General features: G+C 36.3%; 1 protein-coding gene and 1 long non-coding RNA gene across 3 annotated transcripts in view; both read right to left on the bottom strand.

Annotated features, from left to right (window-relative positions):
- SEMA3C (semaphorin 3C) overlaps positions 1-20273 on the bottom strand; it is a 179182-nt gene that overhangs the window by 132384 nt on the left and 26525 nt on the right. The gene's annotated exons all lie outside the window — the stretch shown is intronic.
- LOC140709676 (uncharacterized) lies at positions 8755-9904 on the bottom strand. Its single transcript, XR_012090380.1, has 2 exons — positions 9808-9904; positions 8755-9241 (listed from the first exon to the last, which is right to left on the bottom strand). It is a non-coding gene; the product is annotated as an uncharacterized lncRNA (long non-coding RNA).

Raw genomic sequence — 20273 nt, 5'->3', positions numbered from 1 at the left:
AGACTTCCAGTTGTTGCCTGGAAAACAGTTTGTGCATGGGGGCAAGGGTAGAAGCTCTAGTTAGGATGTTCACTGTGCTCTAGCCTCTCCTGGACTTATTTGCACCATCAGGAGCTTTGTTGTTGTTCCTGTTTTTCCCATGCTGAAAGCTCTTCCTCCCACTTGCAACTTAACTTACCTTCTCCTCTTTCAAGATCACCTCAAAGCCCTTTTTTTGGAGTGGAGACAAAGGTGTAAGGTGTCCCAAAACCACAAGTGTTCCTGGCCTGGGGCATTTACTGTATTCCTTGTTTACATTAACAATTTATAATGTGTGGTTTTGGAGCTTTTCACAGTAAGAGTTATCTCATCAATTAGACCGTAAATTGCTTGAGGGCCTGAACTCAGCTGCTCTCATCTCCTAGAATTGACTGCTCCTAACAACCCCAAAAAGATAAATCATAACAATTAGCACTGGTGTTTACAGCATTCCAATTCCTTAGGTGCTTTTCTCACATGGTCTAGGCTTTCAAAGCCCTTTGCATATTGGTTGATTGACAGGAAGTGTTTTGAGAAAGTATCAGAATTATATCCATGTGATAAGTAATTGTTTTTACAGCAAGGGTACTACCTTGTTATATGCATTATTTAAAAGACCACTGCAAGTTATTTATTTATGTATTTATTATTTGTTTTTTGAGACGGAGTTTCACTCTTGTTGCCCAGGCTGGAGTGCAATGGTGCAATCTTGGCCCACTGCAACCTCTGCCTCCCAGGCTCAAGCAATTCTCCTGCCTCAGCCTCCCAAGTAGCTGGGATTACAGGCGTCCACCACCACGCCTCGTTAATTTTTTGCATTTTTAGTAGAGACAGGGTTTCACCAGGTTGGCCAGGCTGGTCTTGAACTCCTGACCTCAGTTAATCCACCCACCTCGGCCTCCCAAAGTGCAGGGATTACAGGCGTGAGCCAGCGCGTCCGGGCCATAGTAAATTATTTACTCTTCTCTCTTAGTTTCTTCATCTGTAAAATGGTGTTATAAAAAATAGCACTTCGGAGGCCGAGGCAGGTGGATCACCTGAGGTCAGGAGTTCAAGACCAGACTGACCAACAAGATGAAACCCCATCTCTAGTAAAAATACCAAAATTAGCCGTCGGGTGTGGTGACAGACACCTGTAGTCCCAGCTACTTGGGAGGTTGAGACAGGAGAAATGCTTGAACCTGGAAGGCAGAGGCTGCAGTAGGCAAAGATCCCATCACTGTACTCCAGCCTGGGCAACAAAGCTAGACTCTGTCTCAGGAAATGAAATGAAACAAAACAAAACAAAAAACGAAAAAAGCAAAACAAACAAACAAAACACCTTCCTCATAGGCTGTTGTAAGGAATAAATTAGATTGTACATACTAACTGTTCAAATCTTTTTAACTGGATGGTTGTGTGATAAATACCAGCTATCATCAGCAACATGGTTCTTAGATGCTTGTCCTTGCATACAAAAGAAATAACTATGTCTGCATTATTGAAAATCAGAAAAAAAATCTGTGACATTTTCAAAGTTTTCCCTACTAAAGGGCATCTAGAAGCATACTTCCATTTGCTATATTAATTTTTTAGTACCAAAACTATTTTCAGTGGACTCAGTATATACATATTACTTAAAGACACCTTTCTGAGAGAAATGTATGATTAACCAACTAATGGGAGTAGTCCCTCCTTATTGGTAGTTTGGCTTTCCACGGTTTCAGTTGCCCTTAGTCAAGCACAATCTGAAAACATTAAATAGAAAATTCCAAAAATAAACAACTTACAAGTTTTAAATTATGTGCTGCCCTGAGTAAGGCGATAAAATCCCCCTCCATCCCACTCCATGCCACTAGGGAAACACGCCTTTGTTGAGCATATCCACTACCCGCCTGTTACTCATTTAGCAGCCTTCTGAGTGATCAGACTGACTGTGGAAGTATCTCAGTGTTTGTGATCTAGTAATCCATATTTTACTTGATAACAGCCCCAAAGTGCAAGACTAGTGATGTGGGCAATTTGGATATGCCAAAAAGAAGCTGTAAGTGCTTCTTATAAGTGAAAAGGTGAAACTTCACAATAAGAAAAGAAAAAAAAATTATATGCTGATATTGCTAAGACCTACAGTAAGAACACATCTTCTATCAGTGAAACTGGGAACGAAGTTTAAAAAATAATTGTGCTAGTTTTCCTGTCGCACCTCAAACTGCAAAACTTACGGCCACAGTGCATGATAACTGCTTAGCACGGAGAAGGTATTAACTTTGTGGGTGGAAGATGTGAACAGAAAAATGTTCCTATTGATGGAAATCGAGTTTGCTACCATGCATGGTTTCAGGCATTTGCTGCATGGTTTCAGGGGATATTTGGAACATATCCCCTGCAGCTAAAAAGGGACTACTGTATTAATAATTCCTCTAATCTATTTTTAGTAACTTTAGAATTTTAGATATTCTTACATTATCTGGTTTAGTATCAAGCTCCATAATAAGTATATTTAAGTGTATATTAAATATATTAAGTATATGCATACTTAAGTATTTAACTTAAGTATTTAAGTATGGTGCCACTATTCTATACAGGCAGATTGAATGTTTTAAAGACGGCACGGGGAAAAGTGCAATGATAAAGAACAGAGACTCTGGCACCAGATGGCTCAGTTCGAGCTCTGGATCTACCATTTGTTTTGTGTCACAGCTAACTTTGTACCTCATTTGCCCCATTTATCAATTGGAACTAATAACAATATCTAATTTACTGAGTTGTTCTAGATATTAAACAAGTTATAGTAAAAAATTTGCAAAGTGTGTTCCAAAATAATGAGAATGTTACCAAATTATTTAAGAAACATTTAAAATATAAATTACACTGCTTTCTAATCATTAAAATATTTTTCAAAATTACTTAAATCATTAAATAGCTGCTTCTGCATTACAAACTAAAGCCCTTTGATAATATTTAAATTAGGCCACAATGAAAGTCCCATGAATTCTTCAATTTGTCAATTTGATTTGTCACATGCAAAATACGTATTCTTAAGCAGCGTGAAAACACTGTCAGTAAATTGAAAATGCTGCTGGTCTCCCAAACCTCTCCTTTCTCTGCTCTTTCCATCACTGCATTGCTCCCAGCATTTCTCGGGGAATTGCTTTCAGGGTCACGCCAAACTGGACCCAAGAGATTACAATAATTACATCCCAATGGTGTTGACATTCAGCTTTGTCCCACAAGCTGCTGAAGACAGGCAGGGCGCCATCTGTCATGTTAGATGGTCACTAGTTAATGATAAGTGGTGGAGATTACTTTTCTGACATTCTACAGTTTGCTTCTGAGTCAACCTTGTAAAGTCTGGAGCAATTAAGAGTTATCTTGGGAAAAGATCATAGCAAGACTATGAGTGCATATTGATAATACAGAATTATAAAATGTAAAGCACAGTATCACAGGAAACATGCATACATCACTCCAAATTACACTACACACTTCTTTCTATGGTGGCAACCACGTACTTTTAACAAGTGTCCTAATTTATTATGTATTCTGAGATACAACATTTGTTAGTCATGCCTACTGAATCCTTCAAATTTGGAATGTTTTGGCTCATTCTCCTTTAACTGCCAAATTCTTTGTAACCTGATGATCTCTAACTTCAGCAGAAACACTTTCCTTTATACTGAAAAAATAAATTAATCTCTGTAAAGATTAATCTCAAGTGTGATGTAAATTACCATACTCCCTCATGTAGTCTCATCTTAATGTTTTCATGCCATTTGGCAATAATGGTCACTATACTTCAAACAGTATTTTATCTACATTTCTCTTAAATATACTTATCAGTTGAAAGATGGAAAAAAAGAAAATACATTCGCCTGGTGTTTTCCCCCTTTCTTGTCTATGTGGACACAGTTGTAGTGACTATATAATTCAGTATTTTTCTCATCCAGTCTTTGCTTATGCAGTGGTAAGAAAACAGATTGTAGGCCGGGCGCGGTGGCTCACGCCTGTAATCCCATCACTTTGGGAGGCCGAGGCGGGTGGATCATGAGGTCAGGAGAGCGAGACCATCCTGGCTAACACAGTGAAACCCCGTCTCTACTAAAAAAACAAAAATAATTAGCTGGGGATGGTGGTGGGCACCTGTAGTCCCAGCTACTCGGAAGTCTGAGGCAGGAGAATGGCATGAACCCGGGAGGCGGAGCTTGCAGTGAGCCGAGATCGTACCACTGCACTCAGCCTGGGCAACTGAGCAAGACTCCATCTCAGAAAAAAAAAAAAAAAAGGAAAACTGATTGTAACAAGGATTTTATATTTTTAATTGTTTTCAGAGTATAACTTCTGAAATGGAAGAAATAATTTCTGATGTGTGAGAATGGATGCACTAGAGTTGGAAGCAGTATGACTGAAGAAGGCAAAATTCCTCCCAGGAGATTCCACATCATGAATTCCCACTCAAGCTGAGCTTATTTATTACTTCACCTCAACTCACACCTTCAGTTAAAGTTTTATATTGGCAACTTAAAATTTATTTCCTTCATTTAAATTTAATTACATTTTATAAGTTGAACCTCTTCCACTTACATCAATTTCTTACTTGTTTCAAGTCCTATAAAATTAAAAAATGAATATAATTTCACAAAAATTGACATTGGGACACTGAGGCAATCTGGAAAGTTTTATATTATAAGCTATAAATGACAAAGCAATTGAAAGTATGGGGACGGGCGAGAGAGGAAGCTACCTTGGGCACTGGGGATACAGGACTGTCATTTACTGGATACAAAACAAGGAACAGAAAGCAGTTTGGTGAAAGGAATGAGTGGGGATCCAAGTTAGATATCTTAAGTCTGAGGGTGCCTATGGCTTGTGGATGTTCAATTAGGTGTCCAGTACACCTAATGCAATATTTTTATTGCATATAAAAATATTGGGTTCAGGAGGGAATTAGGGACTAGAAATACACCCGGAAAAGACCACAGCATAAAGATAGTGATGGAAGCCTTGGCAGTGATGAGATTGCCCAGAATGTGGAGTGTGATCCTAGAGACACTGATATTTATTAAGAAGATTCAGAAAGATGAATTCAAAAACATTAGAAAAAAAGTTGTTATAGAGGTAGGAAATGATGTGAAAGAATACTGTAATTAAAGCTAAAGAAAAGAGTATTTTCAAGAGCAGTGGCCCATGTCAAATGTTACGAAGGAATCCAATCAGATAAGGGGTGAAAGTATTGTAATGTGGCAATGAATGTGCAGGGGTCCCTTCAATGCGGTAGTGGTAAAGACCCCCAATTGTAGAGGCCTAGAAGCTAATGAAGAGGAGAGGATGTGCAAATACCAGACACAGAAATGCAGCCAAAATGCTTGCTACCGAACAGGAGAAGGCAGGAACTGCTAGAAAATTGAACCTAGGAAGGAGTTTTTTTAAAAAATGGGAGATATCTGAGCATATATTAATGGAAATGGGCATCTGAGCAGGATTTCCTGGAGGTAGACAAGAGGGACAAATAAGTGATGGAACAAAGTTCTTTTAGAGACAAAGGATGAAGAATTTCAGAACATGAGGAATGAAATAACCTTTGCAAAAGGGGTATATCATTCTTTTCAGTCAGCAGGGTAAGGGGCAAGAGAGATGTAGGTACAGTAAGGTTGCAGGCACCTGCTTGTCCTCTCAAGATGCTGCACAATAATTGGGAGGAGAAGGAACACAGATTCTAACAAACAACACTCTGTGAAACCCTCCCTTCAGTCCATGCATTCAGTTATTCATGGAATTCAGCTACTCATTTCCCTGAGTTATGCTATAGAGTCTATGTTACAGCCTTCAGCTATGTATTATATTCAGTATCTTATATTTAGCTTATTAAGCTTTAGCTTAATAGCTTTTATACTGTATTCAATATCTTATATTTAGCAATATATTAGCCTTTGTTGAGGTAATATATAACTAAAGTTATCATGTAAAACACCAATACAGAATAAACCTAACAGGAGGCAAACCACAGAGGTTAGGTGGTATTTAAAATTAGTTTGAACACATAGCCAAACCTCTTCAGGGTGACATGGAGCCAACAATCTTACAGGGCTTCTCTGTGAAGTTTACAGAATTTCCAGTTCTTTTCTTTACAGGAGGTCCATCATGGTACCAACGAAATGAGATGTGCCTTTCAACCCAATTTCTTTTTTACTTTAGCTCCTACTACTCATTCTCTCACTCACTCTGCTGGCCTTCTTCCCAGAATATGCTAGAAATTCTCCATCACACCTTTGGGCCTTTGCTCTGGCTTTTTCCTCTGTCTGGAATGCTCTTCCCACAGATATTCCCTTGGTTAAGTCCCTTATTCCATTCAAATCTTTGCTCAAATCTCAATGTCTCCAGGAGGCAAACCCTGACTACCATTTAATACCACAGTCTGCCCTTTCCCCATCCTTGCAGAACACCATTAACCTACTCTGTGTTTTCTTGTCCACAGTACCTATCGTTGTTTAAGATACTGAATAATTCATCATGCATAGTGTTTTTTATCTGTCTCCTTCCATAAGAATATAAGATTCACCACAGTACAAGTACTTGTTCTGTTCAAAGATGTATTCTGAGTCTCTAACTCAGTATCTGGCACATAGTGCTAAATAAGTATTTGTTAAATGATTGAATGAATTTGATGCTGTGGTGATTCTCACTATGTTTAAAAATCATAGTGGTTTCTTATCTTAGAAATACATGTTGGATAATTTACAGAAATTTTTCAAAATATCTATGCCCGGGGGGAAATGCAACTGAAATGTGTTACTTTTACTTCCCTCCATTTATAGGCCATAATCTTATCCAGAAGCAAATCACAGGCTGGGAGGGGTGGCTCACACTTGTAATCCCAGCACTTTGGGAGCCCGAGGCAGGCAGATCACTTGAGTTCAGGAGTTCATGATCAGCATGGCCACCATGGTGAAACCCCATCTCTACTAAAAACGCAAAAATTAGCCGGGCGTGGTGGCAGGACCTGTAGTCCCAGCTACTCAGGAGGCTCAGACAGGAGAATCGCTTAAACCCTGGAAGTGGGGGCTGCAGTGAGTTGAGATCACATCACTGCATTCTAGCCTCGGCAACAGAGGGAGACTCTGTCTCAAAAAAACAAAACCAAAAACAAAAGTAAATCAGATTGCAGCAAGAAATACTTCATCATATCCTTTACAGGAGTCTCTTACATTGTAAATATTCCATCACAATTATTCTTATAAAATTACAATTTGGATGATAATCTACCGAAGTTAATTAAACTGCAAGGATGTACAATGTTGTTTCTGATAAAGAATGATCTTCTACCAAAAAAATTCATGCCTGAGTGTTATTTTTGTTGCCTGGAGAAAGAAACACATACACACACACACACACACACACACACACTCATGTAAAGTTCTTCAATCATTTTACCCAAGAAGTCAATAAGACAAATAAGATTATTCTTCCAAATGAACCTCAAATATTGTTCTACTTATAGTCTCTTAGCTGGTCTTTTGTCATTTTAATATACCTGAAAATAACCTGTAAGTTACAAGGAAATTTCAAATGTGTTTTATGTTGAAGTCATTTTGTGTTTTACAACTAACACAGCAGCACTAGTATCCAAGAAAACAGAACTGATACTTCCTCTGAGTGCACTCTGAGTTTTATACTATACTTACAAGAAATAATGAACAATTTCTGGCGTCACTGGAGGGGTTTTACATGTGTAAGTGATTAGGAAACTGAATGCTGAATTCTCCCAGAGCTTATCTTTTGTAATACGGAAAATCAAACCTCTCCTACATGTGATGTTTGTCTTAGTAATCATGGGAACAATTAACTGTGCTTACAATTGGCTTCAGAGCAGCAGCCGCAATGAGTTGAAATAAGGTTAGAGAATTAGCATACTGTTCCTTATGGAGATAACCCATTAGTAGGGCTAAAAACCTCTAAACAGGCAGTGCATTAATATGAAGAGAGTGTGAGGGGGAAAATATCAAGCCACATAAAATTTGCTGTGACAGAGAAAGCTTGCTGAGCATCATAAAAGGCTGAGGAGGTTTATCCACATATGGATACAGGTATCATCTATTGGGGGACAAAACATGAAATAAACCACTCGTGCAAATTTGTTGATTTAATATAATAATAAACATTTTGGGCCGGGTGCGGTGACTCACGCCTGTAATCCCAGCACTTTGGGAGGCCGAGACAGGCGGATCATGAGGTCAAGAGATCCAGACCATCCTGGCTAGCACGGTGAAACCCCATCTCTACTAAAAATACAAAAATATTAGCAGGGCATGGTGGCAGGTGCCTGTAGTCCCAGCTACTCAGGAGGCTGAGGCAGGAGAAAGGCGTGAACCCGGGAGGTAGAGCTTGCAGTGAGCTGAGATCGCGCCACTGCACTCCAGCCTGGGTTCAGAGCGAGACTCCATCTCAAAATAATAATAATAATAAATATTTTGAATGTATTATATTTAAATAAAACATACACATCTCAAGTGAAGGAAAGATGTTACATATAGAAGCATTTAGGCACACAAGAAGTGGCCATGTTACTTCACTGCCCATCCACAAAGTACAAATTTTACCGTGACCATATAAAAGAACTATAATCACAACCTATTAGTCATTATAAACGTAGTACAAATCACTACACCTCACTCTCAAAACGCTATTGACTCAATACCGTGTGGATCAGACCATTAAAATGCCTCCACACAAAATCTCAAATAACCTCAATTAATAAAATGAGATGTTAATAATGTCTATTTTATTGGCCTGAAATGCAACACACCTTCTGGCATTTTTATTTCCTTGGAGATTGAACCGTAGCAAGAATTTTGTGATCACTGTACAGTGCTGAGTGAAACCTCAAAATACATTCTGGAATTTGTAAGGGATGCATTTTTTTTTTTTTTTTTGTATTTTCACTGTCAACTATGCCTCATATTATTTGCTAAAATATGATTGTATGAAAAAAAAGCTACCTCATAGAGTTCATGACATACAGTAAGTATTCACTGAGCATTTGGAGATTTGTTAAGCTCTCACATCAATCAAATATTTCGGCTCAACAGGCACACTAGGGGCCAGATGAGCACTGGCTTTCCCCATTGAAGAGTCTCGATTACCTCATGTCTCACTTCAAACAATTTATTTTTCTTGTATGCATAGCTGGGTTCAAGAGTTCTTTGTTGTTTTAATTGGATATATTCTTTTTCTTTTCTTTTTGTAAGTCCTATAACACAGTAAAGACATCAAATAGAACTCTTTTAGAGTTATGCGGAAAACTTTTATATATAAATATTTAATTTGGATAATTTTCACATAAAAATAGACATATGAAAATTTAAAAAGAAAAGGTCCTGATGAGGAGGCTCCTATCAGAAAGTGACATTCACCTAAACCCAATTATATAACAATAACAACAACAAAAAAGTAAAGGTAAATACACCTGAAGGGCATGAATGAGGATGCCATGAGATACATCTAAATCCCCGAGGAAATACATTCTCTCTCTTCCATTAAGTAAATTGCTTTGAATGACTTCTTCCATGTTTTACTGTTATATACCTTTATACTTTATCTCTCAAGCATTTGTTAATATGCCACAAGTTTTCCTATATGTGCTTCTTTTTATACTTAGCAATGAACACAAAATGCATTCATTACCAAATATGAATTACATCAAATCAACAGCCTCCTTGTAAAATTAAAGGAAAGGGGTCTGAAAATGTTGCTTGTGACTATGCATGTGACATCACACATGGAATCTCTTCTAAATCAAAGGACAGAAGCACACACCTTATTTCAATCACAAAAAGCAGAACCAGTCCCAGGAGTGTCTGTTTGAATTCTGCTTGATCTGGGATACTTTCAAACTGAATCAGAGGTAATTCACCTGAATTAGCAAACAAAAGTAATTATGTAATCATAATCTCCTAAGATAAAAATACGTGTTTTCCCTTAATACATGAACTTTTAAGATCAGGCCTCTTACTTCCCCAGTTGGATTTTTGCATACTCAGACATAAGGTCACCACCCTGTCTTTGGAATGACATTTTGTGTTTTTGTCCTATGACTCACCCATGCTTCTTGCTGTTCCTTCCATTCTGGACACAAATGAAGGCTCACAATTTGCCCTGAGGCATGTTTGAAAAGCAGCTTTACAGTGATTCACTGCCCTTTGGTCCTTCATAGTATCAAAGCACATCTTTAAATCATGAGGAAAAGACCCGAGACTTCAACAAAATTCAGTCATACCATTAATTAACTCATAACTCACAAGAATCATTGCTCAACTTTCATTTTTACTTAGCAGTCATTACTTCCCATAAGAAATGTTTTTAGAGTCTGAACTAAGTGTAAGGCATCGTGATAAATCCAAGGGGTCGTTTCCTAACATCTTGGGTTTAAGTCACTGTCATGGCCGTTTTATGAGCAGACATTTCACTTTGGCAAAAATACTTGTTAATGTGGTGCATTTTCTTTGAATTGCATTAGCTTTGAATTTTAATTCTAATCTATTAATAAGCTCATTTTCATTTTATTGTTACGAAAAAGTGAAAGCTCAAGAAATTTACCCTATCTTATATACAGACAGATGAAAGTGAAATTTCACACAATCAACTTGTTTCTCCTAAAAGATACGAAATATTTAAGACATAACTATCCATTTGAATTCTACATTTTATAGGTAACAAAACTGAGACTAGTCCAAAATTATAAGTCCCTCAGTGAAAGAATCAAGGAGAAGTTTCTTGACTCTACCATGGCGAACTTTTAACTAGTGTCTCTTCCTAACTGCTACAAAAATGTTAGACCCTAATAACTAACTTATCAAACATTAGATACTCTGTAAGTATATCTGGTTTTTTAAAAGACTATTATGATTCAAAACGATGAATGAAACTTTTTACAGACTTCTGTATTAACAATTCTGTAGTGAAGATAAGTAGCGAATATTTTCCATCAGTCTAAACAGAAGAGGCAAGCAGAGAGAAACTTCAGCTTTTGAGGGAAAAGTGTTGATGCGAGAACATAAGCAGTTCACTCTCATACAAACAGCAGCTTTGTCTGCCATCTAAGCTAGTGCAAGGTAACCAAGATGTAAACTCTAAACACATGTTCAGCAGAAACAGTAAAGTGACTGTTTCTTTGTAGAAGAATTTCTTTATGTGTTTATTACTGCTTTGATGTACACCATAAATTTCTGCATAAAGGTCACAAGATTGTGATGACAAATCAAAAACCAGGTTGTGATAATATGTTGACTGTATAGGAACACTGTGTAAAGAACTGGAGAATAATAAACATTAAGGCCAGCACAGGCATTTTAAAAATACAGATTAGATGCTCTTAAAAAATCTTCTACAAAATGTTTGGTTCCCACAAAGTACAAGCAAAATATTTTACTGTTGAGTAGAATTCATTCGTTGTATGAAATCATTTTACTTGAAAGCTTTCATAATATTATAGTTTTGTGATGACATTTCTCTTTAGAATGAGACAAGAAAGACAATTCTTATAATTAAATGTGTTAACTGGTTTAATAGTTTCACAACTCAGGATTTTTCCCAATATATTGTTTCTGAAGCAGAATATCACCTGATGTCTGAAATCTAACATCTTTGTTTGTTTGTTTTCAGACATTTGGAAGATAGCTCTTCTCCCCCTTTTCCCCTCTTTTATCCCTGTGTAAACTGTGTAAGGAATAGTTTTTGCCTTCTTAAAAAACCTGGATGACTGGACTCAGTGGCTTACACCTGTAATCCTATCACTTTGGGAGGTTGAGGTGGGTGGACTGCTTGAACTCAGGAGTTCAAGACTTGCCTAACCAACATGACAAACCCTATCTCTACAAAAAAAAAATGAAAAAATTAGCCAGCCATAGTGGTGCACGCCCATAGTCCCAGTTACTTGGGAGGCTGAGGTGTGAGGATCCTTTGAGCCCAGGAAGTAGACGCTGCAGTGAGCTGAGATCGCACCACTGCACTCCAGCCTAAGCAACACAGTGAGACCCTATCTCAAAAAACAAAGAAACAAATATCCTGTATGTTGGCTGTTGGTAAGTTCACAAGAAAATACAACTGTTTAAGGTAAAAGCTTTAACAGCTCTTTCATAAGTCTTAAACACATGAGTCAAAATGATTGCTACATCCATGTAAATTGATATTTAAAATCGGTTTTCCAAACAATATCCCAGAGCATAGGCACCTACAAACTGTGTACATTCCACCATTCCAAAAATACTGCATGTATATATTTGCATCCTCTGCTGCTCCAGACCAGTGACTGTGCCTGTGCAGTCCTTTAATCTGTCTTGTCATTGCACAGCATGTCATTAGTTTATACAAACCCGCTGTGCTATGCATCTATTACAACAAACCTGCTGGTGACATATTGATTTTTTAGTTTCAGTTGTCCCCTTTGAGACCATAGGACAGCTGTGTTTTTTGTAAGATTCCACTGAGTCTAAAGTATACTCACATTATCTATTCAAACTAACTCAAATAGAGGGATTGTTAATTACTAGTGAATGCACCTACCGTTGAAGATTCTAATAGGAAAGACCAATCAGCAAATTAATTAATTATATTGTTGCACATATCAAGTCTACCTTTTTTTTATTTTTAATTTCTAAGATCTGTTATTGTGGTTATGACATGGTACTGGTATAATAAATGTATACCACATATGCAGTATGTATTCATATATCTGTGCATTTATGAAATAGGCTCAGCTGGATGTTGTATAACTGGAAATTAACTTTTTTTTTTTTTTTGTGGAGACGGAGTCTCATTCTGTTGCCCAGACTGGAGTGCTGTGGCGTGATCTCAGTTCACTGCAACCTCCGCCTCCTGGGTTCAAGCAATTCTCCTGCCTCAGTCTCCTGAGTAGCTGGGATTACAGACACGCACCCCACACCCAGCTAATTTTTCTATTTTTAGTAGAGGTGGAGTTTCACCATGTTGGTCAGGCTGGTCTCGAACTACTGACCTCATGACCTGCCTGCCTCAGCCTCCCAAAGTGCTGGGATTACAGGTGTTAGCCACCTTGCCCAGCCAATTAAACTTCTTAAAAGTGACTTGTATTCTCAAGCTGTATTCCCATGACGTATCATCTTAGAAGTTGCTTGGTTAGCAAAAATTCAGGTATCTAAGGAGTTACATGTTGCATCATAAAATTATTAAACCAACCTTGTGCTAAAATGTCACCAGCATTTATTCTAACCTTAAATTATGAATAATATGATTGAATGTATATACGTAGTTAATAATCTCACCAAGTCCATTTTTTTTTAAAATAGCAAGACCAATAAGAAAAGAATTAGGGTATTGCTAGGAACAAATATTGATCAATTTTTCTCTCATTTCAACACTAACCACTAAAGTCTTGAAATGTGTGCATGTTTGTATAAAATCATTAATATGTTATATAAATTAAATTAAATTAAAATTTCAGCTTATCAGTTCTGGACATACACATATAGTTACTGGGGAGTGAAATTAAAATATTCCTTTAAAAAATTTCTATTTTAATGTATGAATGTAATTTTACAAAACAGATCCAAAATTTAAGGCATAATACATCAAGCAAATTTAAATTTTCTCACATGAAATATTTTAAATGTCTGCAAAGTTTTAACAGTTATTAAGTATCTAAACAGATTATGCTCAGAATTTTAGACAGTATTCAAAACAATTAATTCAATTTGGTATAATAGAAATAGTACAAGGAAACAAGGCACTAAATAGAAAAGCACGATTTATGGAACCTTTACGAGTTTCTGAATGCCTCTCACTATGGTGCTATCTTCAGTAAATATATTGAATTTAGAGTAAAGCAGAAAGATTAAATCAATGATTCAAATCCCTGACCCAAGATTAAATGGATGAATCGAATCTTCAAATCAAAGCATTGGTAGTATGTCTAACAAATTACAGTATTAAACAATACAGTAGTCTTCAGGCAAAGGTTAAAGACTACTACCATCAATCTGTCAAACCAGTTATTGAGATGCTGGTTACAGGCTTTACATTTCTTAGAGTTAATTACATCACAGATTTTTTAAGTGAATTGAAAGAGCTGCTTATCCTGAGTAAAAAGCATATCTAACATTGGATACATACTGACAATTACCTGTCATGGAAAAAAATCTTAAAAGACTCCAAATACATTCAACTCTTTAAAGCAATATTCCTGTGTTAGACATAGTCTAATACAGAGACTTTTGAAATATTGATTTTTATATTATCTTAGACATCTCTGATTGTAATTTTGATTTCAATTTACCAACATTAAATAGTCTCCATAAAGAGTATAGCTGGAAGAACAGAAACATAGATTAATGCTACTTGTCTGAAAGAGTCTCTTATTACATGTTTTAAAGATTCAGTGATTTTTATATTAAACAATAAAATGTTTTAGAAAGAAGTCTTTGGCCATTTTTCCCCTTAAACTATGAAAAGTCAGAAATGATTCATGAGCCTCTAGGCAACTTAAAAAGAAACAATTGGCCAGCTGTGGTGGTTCATGCCTATAAATCCCAGCATTTTGAGAGGCCAAGGCAGGAGGATCCCTTGAGCTCAGGAGTTGGAGACTATCCTAGGCAACACCGCAAAACCCCATCTCTACAAAAAATACAAAAAACTAGCTGGGCATGGCAGAGTGTGCCTGTAGTCCCAGTTACTTGGGAGGCTGAGGCAGGAGGATCAACTGAGCCCAGGGAGGTAGAGGCTGCAGTGAGCTGAGATGGCATCACTGCACCTGAGTCTGGGAGACGGGAATGAGACCCTGTCTCAAAATAAATAAATAAATAAATAATAATTACATGGCTCTTACAAGGTTGTTGAGGTGAATATTAAGTTTCCTATAATAATGTAACAAGGAAACATCTAGGAGACATACATAAAATATCTATCTACATTGTAATTAACAAAGGACAAGGAAGACATTTCTACTATCATTCTCAAGTGTCTGAATTTTTATCTATGTCATTACTTCTGTGTCAAAAGTATGAAGATTTTTATATCAAGATTTTATACAGTTTTGCTTATAGACATTACAGACATTTAAAACATTATAACCACAATAACGAAAAAATGTATTGAGTCCAACTAAGGAGACGGTATATTTTATCCCATAATTTAATGTTAAAATGTACCTTGATTTTATCTTATATTTGAAATGTGTTTTGAATTTTTTTTGAGATGGAGTCTCACTCAGGAACCCTGGCTAGGTGCAAGGGCACTATCTCTGCTCACTGCAAACTCTGCCTCTCGGGTTCAAGTGATTCTCCTGCCTCAGCCTCCAGAGTAGCTGGGATTAGAGACATGTGCCACCACGCCCAGCTAATTTTTGTGTTTTAGTAGAGATGGGGTTTCACCATGTTGGCCAGGCTGGTCTCCAACTCCCCGCCTCAGGTGATCCACCCGCTTCAGCCTCCCAAAGTGCCGGGACTACAGGCGTGAGCCACCGCAATCAGATGTGTTTTGAATTTTATATACAAATATGAATGTCTTTTTTGTTTCATTTGACTTCACAATAACTTTATTTGAGAAAAGGCAGTTATTATTATATTCTTTTAGGTATAATAAATGTAAAGATTGTGAAGTTTATAAGAATAAGATGTAGTAAAATTAAAACTAGAATAGAGGTCTCTGTATTCCTAATCTTATATATAAACTTTGTTACATACAATCATCTTTTTGTGTTATGAATAAATCTTCAATTAATTAATTATTAAACACAATTTACTATCAATATAGAAGATGTCATTATCCTGTTCATTATATTACAACACGTTCCTGTGAGAGACTTAAGATACCTGTAATATAGGTTCTAAATTATAATTTAATCTTCAAAATATATTGTCCTCAAAGAGGTACAGTTACAAATGTATTATGCATTATTGGTAAAAGTATAGATTATTTTAGGTAACATAAATACAAATCAAAGTAATTATATACTTTTCTAAACTGCAATGTTTTCAAGGCAGAGATGTGGTTATTACAAACATAAATATGACAAAAGAAATGATGACATATCATATATTGTAAAAAGAAAAAAAAGATTCTTCTTTATAGCATCCTCCCAAATAATGCCTAATGATATACATTTGTTTCATCCATGATAATTTTCTGTAACAGAATCACAAATAACTAAGTCAAGTCAGCCAGATGGAGTCAGATGTGGGCAATCAATCATTCAGATTATACCTTTGGTATCTTTAAGCAACTTAGTCAAATATTTGTTTTTGGGTGTTTGCTTGTTTGATATGTAGTCTATTATTCTCATAATTGGAAAACTAATTAAAATGTATAGAAGTAAATCAGATTAGATGTGCATTAAGAGAAACCATTTGTTTTCAGAAGTCCAATATATTGAAGGGACTGACATTGTGGCTAAAAGGTCTATTGATTTTGATAATCTGGTCACTTGTTCAATTTAATCTATCACATTTTCAGTACATAAATCTTTGACATCTGTTGCTATCATCTTTTGATAAAATATTACTATTGGTCAATCAAGGACCAAAAAAAGAAAGCTTGTTTTTGTGATCTTCTCAATGACTTACAGGCAAATATTTTCTGAAGGAACCTGAGGGTCTTCCAATGCTGCAAGCATTCCCAATGATTTCTCCCTTTGGTTGTAGCCCCCTTTTCAACATAGGCCTTAAAACTCAATGAAAAGACTAATGTCTAAGTTAAAAGTGTATAAAGAAAAATAAAAATAAATTCAAAAAACTTACAATCTTGAAGGGGTACTCAGTAAAATAAACTTTAGAAACCACTCCTAAACGACCAAATCTAAAGGCTCAAAAATGAAAGTTGCTTTTTACTTGAGGTTTGGCAGAGTTATTTTATTATGTATACTTTCCACTTTTTAAATCTATTGGTCTGGAAACTGAAATACACAGGTTCAGTGGTGACTGAATTTTCCCCAACTGGCTTGACACATGATAAACTACAAAGTTCATGGTGCCCCAAAAATACCCAAGAAGAACCAAGAGCTCATGGCAGAGAAATAGTGCTACAAAGGAAGTTTAGATTCTGGCAAAGTTTTCAAAACAATGTCCTAGGTAATGTGATATTATTTGCATATTGTCACTTTCTGCAAAATCTCCAACAGTCAAACGTGCTGTGCATTAAACTGATGCATCATCTGGCTACAAAGCCAGTAATTTATGATCTTTGTAGTGTTGTATTTTAGCTTGTTTCTTTGAGAAGCATATGCACATGTTATCTGCATGTCACTTGACTTCCCTGTACTAATAAGATTTAATGAATATTGGTTCAGATCTCAATTCCAGGGCCTAGTACAATTAAAAGCCTCCCAGGAATTCCATGTCTAATTCCCCTGTGCTTTTCTCTGTTTCACTTCTTGATTTATAGCACTCTGCTTGCTTCTGCCCCATGTAATAGAGGTCCACCCTTTTACCGGTTTCCATACAAATTTCAGACACACTCAGCATTTTGTGATATTTGGTTAATTTACCGATGGTCCACAAGTGAAACAGAAGGAAACTCATCAGACATTGAAGCCCTCCTGCCATCTTCTGTCTGTACCCTGTCCTGTGTCCCAACTCCTGACATGTGTCTGTCCTCACTTTGCAAAATCTGTTTACTGAGTGAGTTCAATTCCACTCACTCCTTATCACTCCCTCCCCCATAATACTTCTACTGCTTCCCTAGTAGTAACAGCCTAGAGGAACAGCTTAACTTCTCCAGCCCCCTTAAATTCTGAGATACGAACTTTAGCCACCATTAAATTCTTCAAACAATTTGAAATACACATGGAAGGACAGGAGTCAGAGTGAGAAAACAAAAAAAAAAAGTAAGGAAAAGCAAGAACACATACATGCCCTTTCTCTGCACACCTATCTTTGTTTTAAATGATTAAAAACATGGGAAAGATCAGTTAATTAGAAAATATTTTCAAATGTTTTTTAAAAATAAAAATGCAAATTATCTTATTGGGTCCTTCCTGGGGGAAAATATTCTAACCTTTTCTGCTGAATTTAATAGTTAAAAATCAGAAATAATACCACACATCTACAGGTATCTGATCTTTGACAAACCTGACAAAACAAGAAATGGGGATCCTCCATTTAATAAATGGTGCCGGGAAAATTGGCTAGTCATAAGCAGAAAGCTGAAACTGGATCCTTTCCTTACTCCGTATACGAAAATTAATTCAAGATGGATTAGAGACTTAAATGTTAGACCTAAAACCATAAAAACCCTAGAAGAAAACCTAGGTAATACCATTCAGGACACAGGCATGGGCAAGGACTTCATGTCTAAAACACCAAAAGCAATGGCAACAAATGCCAAAATTGAGAAATGGGATCTAATTAAACTAAAGAGCTTCTGCACAGCAAAAGAAACTACCATCAGAGTGAACAGGCAATCTACAGAATGGGAGAAAAGTTTTGCAATCTACTCATCTGACAAAGAGCTAATATCCAGAACCTACAAAGAACTCAAACAAATTTACAAGAAAAAATCAAACAACCCCATCAAAAAGTGGGAGAAGGATATGAACAGACACTTCTCAAAAAAAGACATTCATACAGCCAACAGACACATGAAAAAATGCTCATCATCACTCACCATCAGAGAAATGCAAATCAAAACCACAATGAGATACCATCTCATACCAGTTAGAATGGCCATCATTAAAAAGTCAGGAAACAACAGGTGCCGGAGAGGATGTGGAGAAATAGGAACACTTTTACACTGTTGCTGGGACTGTAAACTAGTTCAACCATTGTGGAAAACAGTGTGGCGATTCCTCAAAGATCTAGAACTAGAAATACCATTTGACCCAGCAATCTCATTACTGGGGATATACCCAAAGGATTACAAATCATGCTGCTATAAAGACACATGCACACGTATGTTTATTGCGGCACTATTCACAATAGCAAAGACTTGGAATTAACCCAAATGTCCATCAGTGACAGACTGGATTAAGAAAATGTGGCACATATACACCATGGAATACTATGCAGCTATAAAAAAGGATGATTTCGTGTGCTTTGTAGGGACATGGATGCAGCTGGAAACCATCACTCTCAGCAAACTATCGCAAGAACAGAAAACCAAACACCACATGTTCTCACTCATAGGTGGGACTTGAACAATGAGATCACTTGGACACAGGAAGGGGAACATCACACACCGGGGCCTATTGTGGCGAGGGGGGAGGGGGGAGGGACAGCATTAGGAGATATACCTAACGTAAATGACAAGTTAATGGGTGCAGCATACCAACATGGCACACGTATATATATGTAACAAACCTGTACATGTACCCTAGAACTTAAAGTATAATTTAAAAAAAAATAGTTAAAATCAAACTAAAAGTTACAAAACTATGAGGACTAGTGATTTCATTCTCTTAACTAAAATTCATTCTCCAGATTATATACAAGTATCTTAATTTCCCTAAATGAAGATTGTTTTTCCATGCTAAGCAGAAAAGTCATATTATTATAAAATTTACTTTTTAAAGTAAAAAGCATTAGCAATAGTTTTATAATTCAAACAAGAATAATCAACCAGAAATATTTATTTTCTTTTCAGTTCTTTTATAAGACACCAACTCACATGCTGAGGATACTATCTTCCCAAGAAATCTGAAATAGTAGAAATAGTAAGTATCTTACAAACCATAAAATCTTTTCATTCATTCTTACATTAGTTATAGGTTAGTTCATTCAGAGATACAGCTTTGCAATAACTCTTTGCATAATGGTAGAATTGTAGGATCACGACAAAATCATTGGCTTCTGTAGTCTCTTTATAGGAGGCAATAAACTACTATGTGCCACATTGACTAAAATCATTTTGACATTTGTCTTGCGGTTCTCTATAATGTTTCATAACTGAAAGTTAAATGCACATTAATATTTTCATGGGAGACCTATCATAGATTGTTAAAATGTATTTACAGAGAGATCATTATTTACTTTAACAGTCAGTATGAATGTCTTTGTTTTTTTCTAAAAGCAAGGTCATCTGTGATATTTTCTTTCTTTTGTATGATTCTCTACTTCTTATTCAAGACCTGTGATTAAGTTGTGTATGTATTGTCTGTAAAATGAAACAAAAGTAGGTCCTAAACATCGTTAAGAATATGGTACACTAAAAAGCTTTGAAACCAAAAGAAAATTTTAAAAAAAACAAAGTGGAGTACCTCATACCTAACAGACACTATAGACACACTGGTATTTTTTTAGTTGAAGTTAAGACATTAGATT

This window comes from Chlorocebus sabaeus, chromosome 21 (genome assembly GCF_047675955.1).
Source record: "Chlorocebus sabaeus isolate Y175 chromosome 21, mChlSab1.0.hap1, whole genome shotgun sequence".
In the NCBI taxonomy this organism is placed as follows: Eukaryota; Metazoa; Chordata; class Mammalia; order Primates; family Cercopithecidae; genus Chlorocebus; species Chlorocebus sabaeus.
This window is presented reverse-complemented; position numbering and strand designations above follow the sequence as displayed.